This window comes from Micropterus salmoides, unplaced genomic scaffold, assembly GCF_014851395.1.
Source record: "Micropterus salmoides isolate LMB-PRFRI ecotype aquatic unplaced genomic scaffold, ASM1485139v1 Ms_hic_scaffold_1, whole genome shotgun sequence".
Classification (NCBI taxonomy): Eukaryota; Metazoa; Chordata; class Actinopteri; order Centrarchiformes; family Centrarchidae; genus Micropterus; species Micropterus salmoides.
This window is the reverse complement of record NW_024040040.1, coordinates 35465958-35480401: the sequence shown is the minus strand read 5'-3', so window position 1 is coordinate 35480401 and position 14444 is coordinate 35465958.

Genomic DNA, 14444 nt, shown 5'->3' with positions numbered 1-14444 from the left:
CCAATGTTGTTTGAAACCGCAAACGTTTTTATACTTTCCAGATTTTTCACTTTGCCATGGATTTCAATTGTGATTCAACACAGAGTATATTGGTACAGCACCCAGCTTCTGGTTCAGGCCATGGTTATCTCTCGACTATTGCAATGCCCTCCTAGGTCTTTTAGCTTGTGTGGTGAAACCCCTACAAATGGTCCAGAACGCAGCAGCGCGTCTGGTTTCTGATCAGCCCAAAAGGACTCATGTCACTCCATTACTCAGTGACCTCCACTGGCTACCCGTGGCCTTCCTAATAGAATTCAAGTCAATAATGCTTGCATACAGAGTGACTACGGGGTCTGCACCCATCTACCTAAACTCCTCCAACAAACGCCACCTGGCTCTGCCATCCCTTCACAAAGCAATCTCAGTCTCATCTGTGACACCACGATGGTGGAACCAGCTACCACGTGCCATCAGAGCACAGGCGTCCCTCTCCAACTTCAAGAAGCTCCTGAAATCTCATCTCTTCTGAAAACACTTTCTCTTATAACACCTCTAACTCCTATCCTCTAACATGCACTTCCTGTGCTCTTCTTCTATCCCCTTAAAATTCCCTTACAGTTCCCTTGTATTGATTGCAACTTTTTTGTTAACTCTCTCTCCAATTGATGCCATATGCGCTATTAGCTCTTAATAGTATTTACTGATTTACCATTCTTAGCTATAGAATAGATTTTACAGTTCTGCTGCTGGTAAAAGTTTGGCCAAATATATTTCTGATATGTGTGAAATCCCCACTCAGCAAGATTGTCTAAATGGAAGCCACATGGAAATGGAGACACTGCCAGGTGTAACTGAATGAACAAAATTGACTAAGCTAATGTTAGCTCGCTAACATATGATCCGTTCAGAGTAAAGAGGAGCAGCTGAGAGGGCCACTTTTAGTCTTTCTACTGTACTTCATGAATCAACCTGAGCAACTCTGAGTAATGTTTTACCTGAACCAGTATTTAAAATGTCATTTAACATCTTTATCACTGCAGTGATGTGGTCAGAAATAAGTTTAAATTTGTCCAAAAGTCTATTTAAAGAACTTCAGATGTGTCTGCAATTATTTAATCTAAGAAGGATGCAGTTCACAACATTTCTCGTTTAATTTTTCACAGAGTCAAATAGGTCACAAACTGCCTCTTCAAATACCATCCAGAAAAACAGATGGGACAGCGAGTAACTCAGCCAACTGTTGCACTCAGTGTTCGCTGCATGGCAGGTTAAATCTTGTTAATTCCTGCTTGTAGTTCACATACATATAGTATTTGTTTTGCAGTGGTTATATAACTGCTAAACTGAATGGACTTGATTCCATTATTCTTGTTATTCAAATGTAACCTTTTTGATTTTGTTGCAAACTCTTGGGTAACATTTTTTCACTGAAACATTCATGGCAGTAAAGCACACTGAACTGATCTAAAGCGACTGGGCAGGAAAGTATAATCTTCACTGAAACTCAAAGCCTCTTTTTGTCGTTCACACATTATCACATCATTGTTCAAATGTGTGTACTGACCTCATACGGATGTTGATGCTGTGTGATGTCATCTCTTTTTCAGATATGTGCAAAGTCCCAAAGCTTAAAATAGGGGACTATTTTAAACAACATAAGAATTAATTAATGAACTTGCCACCAGAAACTGTTCTATACAAACTATGTTGATCACATTTTGCTTGAAATGTTTAAATAATAACATTTTGCTATATTTTACAATTAATTTTTATCTTGTTTTCTTTTGGATTTTTATTAGGGCTGGGCAAGTTAACATATTAATTAATTAACGGCAACAATTATTTTATCTCACATTAAACAGTTTTTTTTATTAGTAGTAGTAGTTTAAAAGTCCAATACTCACTGGCTCTGAATACATACAGTGGGTCACAGGAGGGGAGGGATATTGATCAGCCTGCAAATAAACTTAAAAATTAAAGGCTACATAACTTTACCTGATAGACCTACTTCTAGTTTAACCGGGATGCTCTGCCATATGAATTCCTTTGTGTTAATTTCCTGATAACTATTTAGTAAACAGTAATAGATTCTAGAACTCTCAAACAGCAAGGATGAGTCTCTCTTCCAATGATTTGTGCTGCGCATCGCATACAAAAAGTTCAAGACAATTCAACCTCCTGCAGTGGGCGGGCGGGCAGGCGTGTGCGTGACGCGAGCACAACCGCGACAGTTTTAGGGGAACACTCCCACTTGCGCCTTGTGCTCGACCATTTCTCCTTACTTTAACTGCGACACTTGCTACTGAACATAGACTGTTTATGATGTTCCCTGATAAAAGAAAAATGTTTGTGCTGATTCCTAAAAAAAAAAAATAGCTATATAAAAAGGTAATGCCCTGGCAGTGGCAAATAACTTTGGTTTAATATTTGATTACATTAATGTTTAAGTTGAGATTTACAAGAAATATTATATTGCTACTGTGTAAAGGGAATCCTGCTGGTAAAAAGCACCTTATTTTGTTGTGAGAAATACATTAAGTTGCTGATTTTTAGGATTTCACTGTAACTAACTTGTGAGAAATTAGCATTGGTCACAGGGTTTTATTCCTAATCAAAGGTTGTCTGACTTACAATAAACGTCTCCTGGCATGTAGGTTAGAGTTTTAACATAGACTAATGAAGAGGTAGGGACACATCTCTGATGGCGCATTTGCATTTCCTTTCTCAGCTTAGGAAGAGCTTTTTAGTCTATGCTAATACACTGCCATTTGTTTTCCCTTGTCTTGGCAGTTTACTATTGGCTGGTGTTTTTTGTACTTGTTTCTGTATTTAAGGAGAGGAAATGCTGAGTTTGGGAGAGTAACCGTGCGTTCTCTCCGTGGCCACGTTACATAAAGTATGATTCATCACATGTGTTTGACTCCGTATTCTTTGCGAATTTATTTTCCCTGACATTGTTCAAAGTGTTTGCAAACTACATGTTATTGCACTTTTGTGTAAGTAGCAGTACATTTAAATTAAAAGTGGGCAATACACTACTTTAGAATTCATTATTCAATTTTGCACATAACTCGACCTGAGACTCGTCCTCAAGACTTCAGACTCGAGGTGCGGGATTCAATGTTTTGTATTTTTAGGAAACGTCTGATGAGCTTACCATTATTTCCCTCCCTGCGCTACCTACAGTCCCCTCCAAAAGTATTGGAACGGTAGGGCAAATGTCTTTGTTTTTGTTGTTCACTGAAGACATTTGGGTTTAAGATCAAAAGATGAGTATGAGACAAGAGTTCAGAATTTCAGCTTTTATTTCCTGGTATTCACATCTAGATGTGTTAAACAACTCAGGACATTTATATTCATATTCATATTCATATTAGACCACAGCATTCTTAGGTGAGCAAAAGTATTGGAACAAATAATCTTAAAATAAATAACACTTAATATTTGGTGGCATAACCCTTGCTTGCAATAACTGCCTCAAGCCTGCGACCCATCAACATCACCAAACTGTTGGCTTCTTCATTTGTGATGCTATCCCAGGCTTTTACCGCAGCTTCTTTCAGTTCTTGTTTGTTTCAGGGTGTTTCTCCCTTCAATCTCATCTTTAGGAGGTGAAATGCATGCTCTATTGGGTTAAGGTCAGGTTATTGACTTGGCCAGTCTAAAACCTTCAACTTTTCCCCCCTGATGAAGTCCTTTGTTTTGTTGGCAGTGTGCTTTGGGTCATTGTCCTGCTGCATGATAAACTTCCTCCATTAGTTTCAATGCATTTCTCCGTAAATTGGCATACAAAATATTTCTGTACACTTCTGAATTCATTCTGCTGCTACCATCATCAGTTACATCATCAATAAATATTAATGAGCCTGTTCCAGAAGCAGCCATGCACGCCCAAACTATGACATTATCTCCACCATGCTTCACAGATGAGCTTGTATGCTTTGGCTCATAAGCAGTTCCTTTCTTTCTCCACACTTTGGCCTTTCCATCACTTTGCCAGAGATTAATCTTGGTCTCATCAGTCCATAAGATTATGTTGCAGAACTTTTGCGGCTCAACTCTGTTCTTCTTTGCAAATTTCAATCTGGCCTTCCGATTCTTACAGCTGATGAGTGGTTTGCATCTTGTGGTGTGGCCTCTATATTTCTGCTCTCCCAGGAACGTGCCTCAAAGTCTGTGAGGCTTAGGGCTTTCCCCCTGTTAAATCGTCAAGTGCGTCGTGGACATTTTGAACCCTTTATAGACCCTTTTGTAAGTTCGCATTCCTGCAGACTCTGGCTGAGGGAATTGCCCACAGTTCATAGAGGTATGACGTTAAACACGGGGGTTACCAGGGGAAGCCCGGAAGCAAGACAAATATCACGGCAAATCCGCATTATTAAAGAAGAAAACAGTAAACAAACAAGCATCGACACCTACGCTGATGTTAAAAAATTTTTAAGTTTTCTGAACTTAAGTTGCTGCATAGAACACATGAAATCAGAGGAATGCAATAACCTTATTACACACTTAGTTTATTCAACTATTTATTTTAGTTTTTGCTTGATGATGCTATTTGACCAACAATAGTGTATTGATTAATTACAAATATACATTGACTGTAGGGCAAGAGCATGTAGGACTTAAAAATAAGGCAAAAACATAAAATAAAAAGTGTGTAGCGTGTTTCAGCGTCGTCAAGGTACAGTGATAAAGTGGCAAAGGGCTATCCCGTTCCTGTTTACAGCATTTTGAGCCATTGCAGCATCTTGCACTCAATCATTGTCCAAGTGACGTCACGTAACGTCTGTGAGGGTTCAGGGCTTAGGGCGGACATTGGGATTGGGCCTGAGTCTTCTTCCAACAGTGGATTGTGATACCTTCATCCCTGCACTGTGGAGGTCGTTGGTGATGTGACTTACTGATGTTTTGGGGGTTTTCTTCACAGCTCTCACAATATTTCTGTCATCAACTACTGTTGTTTTCCTTGGCCAACCTGTTCGACGTCTGTTGCTCAGTACTCAAGTAGTTTCTTCATTCCAAATTGTTGTGCTTGCTATGCCCAATGTTTGTCCAATGGCTCTGGTCGATGTTCCTTCTTTTCTCAGCTTGACAATGGCTTGCTTTTCTCCCATAGACAGCTCTCTGGTCTTCATGTTGGTTTATTCTCTGTAACAGGAAATGCAGTCTTTATAGGATTGAACCAAGGATGAAAACTTAGACTAGTCATGCAGAGCTATTTATGTTTGGACAATCACCCTAAAAGGTAACACCTGGGCAACAAGAAACATCTGTCAGTCACATGTTCCAATAGTTTTGCTCACTTGAAAAATGGGTGGGTTCAAACAAAGGGTGATATGTCCTGAGTTGTTTAACACATCTAGCTGTGAATACCACAGAATGAGAGCTGAAATCTTGGACTCTTGTTTCATACTCATCGTTTGATCTTAAACCCAAATGTCTTTTTAACGGTGTCCAAAAAGATTTTAAAAGGCCTAACTAAAATCATTGTGATGGTGGCACAAGTTAAAACGGGAGTTATACAAAAGGGGAATTAATAATAGTGCGCCAGCTCTCAGCAGATGGGGTGACAGTCACTCGGTCAATCCCACAAGTCAAGCAGCTCCACGGGTCACACTGCTCCCCTACGGCTCACTCCGTCAATTCCTCAGTCTCCATTGCTTGTCCCTACAACAAAAGAACTGCAGAGTAGTGTGTTCTCCACAATCCCGTCTCTACAGCCCTCCCCTGTCCAGGTCCTCTCTGTGCCGCCAATGGAAATACACAAAATATTGCTCACGGTTTACCTAGGCGACCGTTACACTGTCCACCCAGGCCTGAGTGAAGTCACGTAGACGGACACTGGCGGCTGCAGTCATCTGTACTCGCGTTGCGGTTGGCTCCGTCCGAATTGTCTCGGCTACTTTTTTATAGACCTCTGTTAACTGCTGCTCCCACGGTTGCTCACCTGCTGCTTCGTCTCGGTCGTTTGACCTCCGCTGCGGCTGTTGTTCTCTGTCGGACCCCCATCTCCCCAGCTGGCACGCTCCTTGCTGCGTCTCTCCTGCGCGCATCTGTTCCGTTCTTTGTCTGATCTTTATCTGATTCCTCTTCTCAAGTCTGTACTCGGCTTAAAAAGTCCTGGGGCCTGTACCCTGTAGTTCAACATACCCAGGATATGTTTTCGTTATCTGGCTTCACTAACCCTAACAATCGCGATCGGGATAAGCGGTACCACGAAGCTGGTTATCAACCCAGGGTTTCCCGATCCAGCCAGGAGCGCGTTCACATAAAAGAGGCAGTGTTAGCAGCAGATGACCAATCGCAGACCAGTCCACTTTCGGCAGAGCGTCATATTTTATGAACGAGGATTAAACTGTAACACCAGACACGTGCAGAGGGGGGTGCAATGGGTGCTTTGAGCATTATGACCTTTCACCTGATGACCTCATCCGTGACAAGCCCTCCAGTTCAGACACCGTACAGCAGCACTGCCGACACCTGCGATTCCGCCGGTAAGAGGGGTTTACCTCAATGTGCTTGTTGTTTGATTTATTTTGCTAGAAAGACGCAAAGACAGCAGCACAGTAATTGTGTATATTGCTGTGTGTCTCCTGTAGAAGTAACGTTAGCTGCCGGCTAACATTACTTCTATACACAGATAAACAAAGGTGCTCTGTTGACTTCTTTCTTGCTGTTTGAGGGAGAAAAGTTTCACAAGCGTTGCGAGGTCTGGTATTTTTTATGTAATTTCACTAAAAACCTTTCACTTGAACTAGGATTATTACAGTAGCTAAATAAAAAATTTAGTGTGCCTTAAAATAATTATAATACCATTGGTAATACCAACGTTGATAATGATACTTATTCCTCCGACTTACAGCTTACTTAGCCCTTTTTAAAATGATCATTTAATTCAGAACAGTATATTGGAATAGATTTAGCCTACATTTTAACTGTGTTTACAACAGCAAACCTACTATGTTAACTAAATAACTGGAAATACAAATAAAAATGTCAGTGTTAATGTAAAATAAATATTATTCCTGACATGAAAGTGACAAGTGAAGAAGAAATGGCCCTATTAGATTTCAGACAAAGGTATGAAATGTTAATGTGAAAGGTAAATGCTACTCTGTCATGGTTATTATGGGCTAACAGAAAGAACACACACAATCCAAATATATCTCACAATGCAATATATAAAATCCTTATAAAAATATTGCCTATAGACACACACACACACACACTTGTAGATTTGTCTCACTTTTACCCCTGCCTTGGCTTACCTTGTCCTTTCTCCCAGTACTGTTTCCTTCTCAGATTATTTCCCACACTTTTTTGAATCTGGTATCTTATTTCCTTGACCTGCAGCTCTCATTGTGCATGTCGGACCCCCATCTCCCCAGCAGGCACGCTCCCTGCTGCGTCTCTCCTGCGTGCATCTGTTCTGTTCTTTGTCTGATCTTCATCTGATTCCTCTTCTCAAGTCTGTGCTCGGCTTAAAAAGGCCTGTCCAACCTATTACCTGTCGTCCACTAGTGTTGTGTCGTTCAAAGAACGTTTCGTTCATTTGACCTAATCTTGTATGTGACTCAGGAGGAACGGGTTGTCTCAGTGAGTAATTCGTTCATTTTCACGCATGCTTGAATAGTCTTGGACTCTTACGTTCACTCGTTACACAGCAGCTGCAAGGTCTCCGTCAGTAAAGGAAACAGAATTGATTAGTTCAGGACTCTCAACTGTGGGTCTCTAGGTTTGAGTCGTTCATTTTTCACATGACATCTCGCTACTGTGGAGCAGGAATGAACTAATCGTTCAGCGCTCTCATGGGTCCTCCTCAGAGTCTGTCGGCAGACTGACTTACTGTCAGCACCGGGGAATGAGAGGCAAGTCTGTTGTCAGGTAACAGTCACTGGTCTGACATATATCTAATATCTATTTTGATAATTTTGTGACATTTAATAAAGCATAATGCTATTACAGCGCAGTTATGTTGTGTTAAGTTATAGTTTTAACACAGCTGCACTGTGACTTTAGTCCTGCTAGTGTTTACAGCTAACAGCTGATGAGAGCTATTGTGGGTCCACTTCAGAGCCCTGACAGAGTTCTACCGGGAGCTGAATGAGAGCTCGTCTCCTCTCCAAAACAAACGGACCCGGACATTAAACCATTAAAACACAGCCACATAGCAACGTTAACGTTAGCCCTGTGGTTTGTTTACAGCTGATCTGGTCCGCCAGAGAAGGCAACTTAACTTTTACTTTTTATTTATCAACAGACCCCTGTTGTTGTTTCACTGCTCCTCACTGGTGAACAACCTGCAGTGTTTATTAAATTTTAACAAGAGTGTGTTTTATTCATCTAGTGTGTCAAGCTTATTACTTCAATATATTCTCTGTAAATCTGATGTTAATATATAGATTTTACTCATGGAGAGGCGTTAGGCTGCTGTATGAATGAGCACTTTAGAGATATAGTGATAGTAATTATAATTATATATATATATGGCTGGTCAGGTTGTATACTCAGGAAAGATTGTGAAAATGGATGGATTTAGTCGGAGTAGTGGCTTAATTGAATATTGACAACATATTTCTGTGGTTTTTACATGGTTTGAATTTGGTTGTGGCTCCATGGCACTTTATAGAACCATGATAGAGAAGATCAAGAGGTGAATTTGTGCATTATACTTTGTCAATTAGAGCAAACCAGGCAGCTTTCTGTGTTTGAGAGCCCACTAGAGGGCTGCAGCTCCGCAATAACCAGCCTAGTTAAAATGAACAAAATGACACAAAAAAAGATTTGGTGACTCGAGTCTTTCAAAAGAGTGACTTTTCCCATCACTATCGTCCACACCTGTTGCTAATTGTTAATTTTGTGACGTCAGAGGAGGTGTGTGGCGTTCTGGGAAAGTCCAACCAGTTAGTAAAAATAACTTAAAAATCACACATGAAAACACCAATAGTTAAAACATAACATGCACAACACTCAAAAAAATCGTTGGCCATTTTCTGGCCCTGTCACATCTTCAGTGAACAACAAAAACAAAGGAATTTGCCTTACCATTGCAATACTTTTGGAGGGGACTGTATAACTTACATAACACAAACTACTATCTGCTGCATGTGGTCACACATGAGAGAGGACAACAAACACCGGTAGCTGCTCCACCATTCATCATAAACTTTGGCTTTAAAACTTCATACAACAAGACTCAAACAAAGAAACACTGAACACAAAATATGTGAGTAACCTGAGGTTAGTAAACATGTTTAGCTCAGCATTGGCCATCTAATGTTAGCTTGCTTCTTGCTTTAAATACAACCTATGAAAGGTTAACGCAGACTGTCGTTTGTTATGAAAAGATCAATGAGCGTTTGTTTGCTTGCCAAACTTGTGGTAGTCAATTAACATAATCATTAACGTCCCGCTGGCTGTCATCACGTTAATTATTACCGTTGGCTGCAAACAGGTTACAGGTTTTATTGTTGATCCTGTAATGTTACAGTTTTATTTTAATTAATAAAGTATTGCTGAATCAAGGCCTGGTATGCGAGACGCTGATTACTGTACAAAAACCCAACTTTATAACTTATAATTTGATGGAGTAAACTAGTTCGCGGTGCAGCTAGCCTAGCATGGAAGCTTGCTGCTCCGGATGTGTGTTGGTGTTTACACCTCTGACATTAGTACAGAAGCTTTGGACTGCTGGTTCAGCAACTAGCAGTTACTGCAGCGTTAGCAACAAGTAAAGCTTTCTGTCCATCAGGAAACTTCATAAATCTCAGAGTTGAGGCCAGAGGACATCAGAGGGAAAACCAGAAAATATTTATCTTTTCTTCATGGCCAGAAAACCACTTTTTGTGAGACACACTGAACAACCTTCAGCTTTAGCTCGATGAGCTCGTAGGCTGGCCCAATTACATCTCTTACTAGCCCCCACTCCCTGTGATTGGGCCAAAAAAATTTAATAATTCCCCAAATGCGTGAAAATAACCGATATATAGATATAAGCTAAAAAAAAAAAAAAGCTACTAATTACTGCATTACATTATATATTTTTATATTCTGAATTGTCACCTGCCACCTAAATTTTGTCCTTCCCTTTATAAAATTTAAGACATTTCCACCTTAAATTGGTGCAGAAAATGTCTCCAGAATTCAGGAAATTAAGTGTTTAATAATCAAAATCTTCTGGGGGAGGACCGCCAGACCCCCCTAGCCAATATTTCATCAATAAATATTTTTTAGCTGAATTCAAATTCATTAAGCTAATTCATCATTGAAGTGACAAGGTGCCATATACATCTAAAAAGATTTTCGGCTACTTCAGGCTTGCCTTGTCGGTATTGTAAAGTATCTGTATATGTATAAGTATAATCTATAATATGTACAAGGTACAAAGTTGTTTATTAGTCATTATTCAGCACAAGACTGCATAACGAAACAAAATTTGTAGTTCCTTCATGCTACACACACAACATATAATTAAGTGTAGGCCTACATTAAAATATGGTAACATATAAAATAAAACAATATATAGAGTTATTTATATACATGTACACATACACGTTTACACCCCGAACATTGCACTGTGCATTTTTTGAATTTGAATCTGGGGTGAATGGAAACAGCAGCAACCAGATGGTAATCTGAAAGTTTCATCTTCACAATAAACAGTTTGATATTTGTCCATCTTGACTGCGTTTGTGCACCAAGCATCACTGATGTAAAACACAGCACTTCCGCTCATCTTGCCGGAGTCTTGCACTCACAGCTCGGAACATGGACCACCTGCCGAGTGCTCCTCGTCCAGTTGTTTGGGCCGGGTGGATCGTGGTCTGCTGCTCTTTAATCCAAAAATACCCCGTATTTTTTTATTTAAAAAGCTGGAAAAAACAGATAAAAAACAAAAGCCGTAGCAAAGACAATAATAATAATTAAAATAATAATGATTTGTAGTGAACAAAAAAGTGTTAAACAAATCAATATGTTTTATATTTTAGATTCTTCAAAGTAACCTTTTGCTTTGATGACAGCTTTGCGCACATGGATTGGTTTTCTATTACTAGGTGTGTCTCGTCAAGAGTTCATTTGTGGAATGTTTTGTCTTCTTAACGTGTTTGAGAGCATCAGTTGTGTTGTGCAGGGGTTGGGTTGGTACACAGTTCTGCACAGTGAATATCTCTATTCGACTACTGTTCTAATCCATATTATGGCAAGAACCCTTCACCTCAGTGAAGAAAAACAACAGTACATCATTAATTTAAGACATGAAGGTCAGTCAATCAATTTTCAAAAATCTTGAATGCATCTTCAAGTGCAGTTGTGGAAACCATCAAATGCTATGATGAAACTGTCTCTCATGAGGCCTGCACCAGACAAAGGAAGACCAAGAGTTACCTCTGCTGCAGAGGATAAATTCATTAGAATTACCAGCCTCGGAAAAAGCAAATTAACAGCACCTCAGATTAAAGCCCACATAGACGCATGTGTTCAGATATCTAAACATCATTCTCTCTAAAGGGTTTCTTCTGTGTGGTTTTTGAAAGACACCTACAAAGAAACCTTTGCTCTTTCTTAACAGGATCTTTTCTCCCTTTTATCCTCTGAGGCGATTTCTTGTTGAAAGAATAATGTACCTGTTCTCGTCCAGCAGCTTACCTTCACTGGTTTGTTGCAGCATCTTGATCTAAACCACCTGAAAGAAAATGAGATGGAATGAATAAACATGAATAAAACTTCAACGTGAACTTTAAACATTTCAAAGAGACCAACAAGTATTTAGCAGCAAATGATCAGATCATAACAGAAAGTTTGTCTCACCACTCAAAGATGATGATTGTACTGTAGAGCATTACGATTCCCAGTATCTTCACTGTAACGTAGACATCAACCCCAAACTCTAGATAATCTGTAACAAGACAGCTTCAACTTAATGGGAAGTGTTATGACTCTAAATATCATATACTTTAATTCCTTCAGTTAACCTCAAGTGTAAACAGGTTTCTTAACATTATTTGAATGGCAACATTTCACACAAATGCAATAAAAGGTACTTTACAGAATACTTTAAAAACAAACAAACAAAGCCACACAGCAGAAGAAAACAAAACAGAAGAGAGCAGATTAGATTAAAATGAGCATATTCAGCACAGTTCTGAATTTACCTGCTTTATTACGTCTTTATACAAAAATACCTCCTCCTATTTCACAACTTTATATAGTACATTTGTTTACCTTCAACAGTCAGATGGATCTCTGATAACGTCTGATTACCGAGATCATTTGTAGCCACACAGTAATAAACTCCTCCATCAGTGACACTGGTCACCTTGAAGCTGTAAATTAAAAAAAAATTCAAGCAAATATCGCGGAAACTTGAGAGGAATTGGCGTTCCACCAAACTGAAAAATTCTCATTTAATTTGGCAAGATAGTCTTAAAACTTATAGGAAGGCCCTCCGTAATGCCAGAGCAGCGTACTACTCATCATTAATAGAGGAAAATAGGAACAACCCCAGGTTTCTTTTCAGCACTGTAGCCAGGCTGACAGAGAGTCACAGCTCTATTGAGTCAAGTATTCCCATAGCTCTCAGTAGTTACGACTTCATGAGCTTCTTTAATGATAAAATTCTAGCTATTAGAGACAAAATTCACCAAGACCTGCCCTCTGGCACCAACTTATCTCTAAACTCAGGAACCTTAGAAACAGCTGTAGAATCAGATATATGTTTAGACTGTTTTGCTTCCCTCAATCTTTACCAACTAAATTCAATAATTTCTTCATCTAAACCATCAACCTGCCTCTTAGACCCCATCCCGACTAGGCTGCTTATGATGTTTTACCCTTAGTCAGCACCTCTATACTAGATATGATCAATCTATCTCTATCAACAGGCTATGTACCACAGTACTTTAAAGTCGCTCTAATTAAACCTCTTCTGAAAAAGCCCAAACTTGATCCGGATGTTTTAGCCAACTATAGACCTATATCTAACCTTCCATTTCTCTCTAAAATCCTGGAGAAAGCAGTTGCTAAACAGCTGTGTCACTTTCTACAGAGCAATAGTTTATTTGAGGATTTTCAGTCAGGATTTAGAGCTCATCATAGCACAGAGACAGCACTGGTGAAAATTACTAACGACCTCCTTATTGCATCAGACAAAGGACTTGTCTCTGTACTGGTTTTATTAGATCTTAGTGCTGCATTTGATACCATTGACCATCAGATCCTATTGCAGAAAATGGAACATTTCATTGGCATTAAAGGAACCGCTCTAAGCTGGTTTAAGTCCTATTTATCAGATCGATTTCAGTTTGTACATGTTAACGATGAGTCCTCCATGCATGCCAAAGTTAGTCATGGAGTTCCACAAGGATCTGTCCTTGGACCAATCCTCTTCACTTTATATATGCTTCCTTTAGGCAATATTATCAGGAAATATTCCATAAACTCATTGTTATGCAGATGATACTCAGTTATATCTATTGATAAAGTCAGATGAAACTAATCAGTTAGCTAAACTTCAAATGTGCCTTCAGGATGTTAAAACCTGGATGACCTGTAATTTTCTAATGTTAAACTCAGATAAAACTGAAGTTATTGTTTCTGTTATTGTTTATCTTTGATCAGGACATGTCGTTTAAGTCTCACATTAAGCAAATTTCAAGGACTGCCTTTTTTCACCTATTGCGAAAATCAGGAACATCCTTTCTAAAAATGGTGCAGAAAAACTAGTCCATGCATTTGTTACTTCTAGGCTGGATTACTGCAATTCCCTATTATCAGGCTGCTCAAAAAAGACTCTTTAGCTGATTCAGAATGCTGCAGCACGTGTTCTGACAGGAACCAGGAAAAGAGATCACATTTCTCCTGTTTTAGCTTCTCTTCATTGGCTTCCAGTAAAATCCAGAATAGAATTTAAAATCATTCTTCTTACCTACAAAGCTCTTAATGGTCAGGCACCATCTTATCTAAAAGAGCTCATAGTACCTTACTACCCCACCAGAGCACTGCGCTCCCAGAATGCAGGGTTACTTGTGGTTCCTAGAGTCTCCAAAAGTAGACTAGGAGCCAGAGCGTTCAGCTATCAAGCTCCTCTCCTGTGGAACCAGGTTCCAGTTTGGGTTCAGGAGGCAGACACCATCTCACGCACATTTAAGAGTAGGCTTAAGACTTTCCTCTTTGATAAAGCCTATAGTTAGGGCTGGCTCAGGTTAGTCCTGAACCATCCCTTAGTTATGCTGCTATTGGCCTAGACTGCCGGGGGATTTCCTATGATGCACTGAGCTCCTCTCTCCTCTACTTTCTCTCCCTCTGTGTGCAACCTCGTCCCATTATTGCATGTTACTAACACAACTTATCCCCTTTCTGGTAGTCTTGTGCTTTCTCATCCCTCTCCTCTCTCCTCCTATCACTTCCTGCAGGTGTTTCTTGCTCTGTATCTGTGGAGTCTGGATTTGTGTTTGCGAGTCACC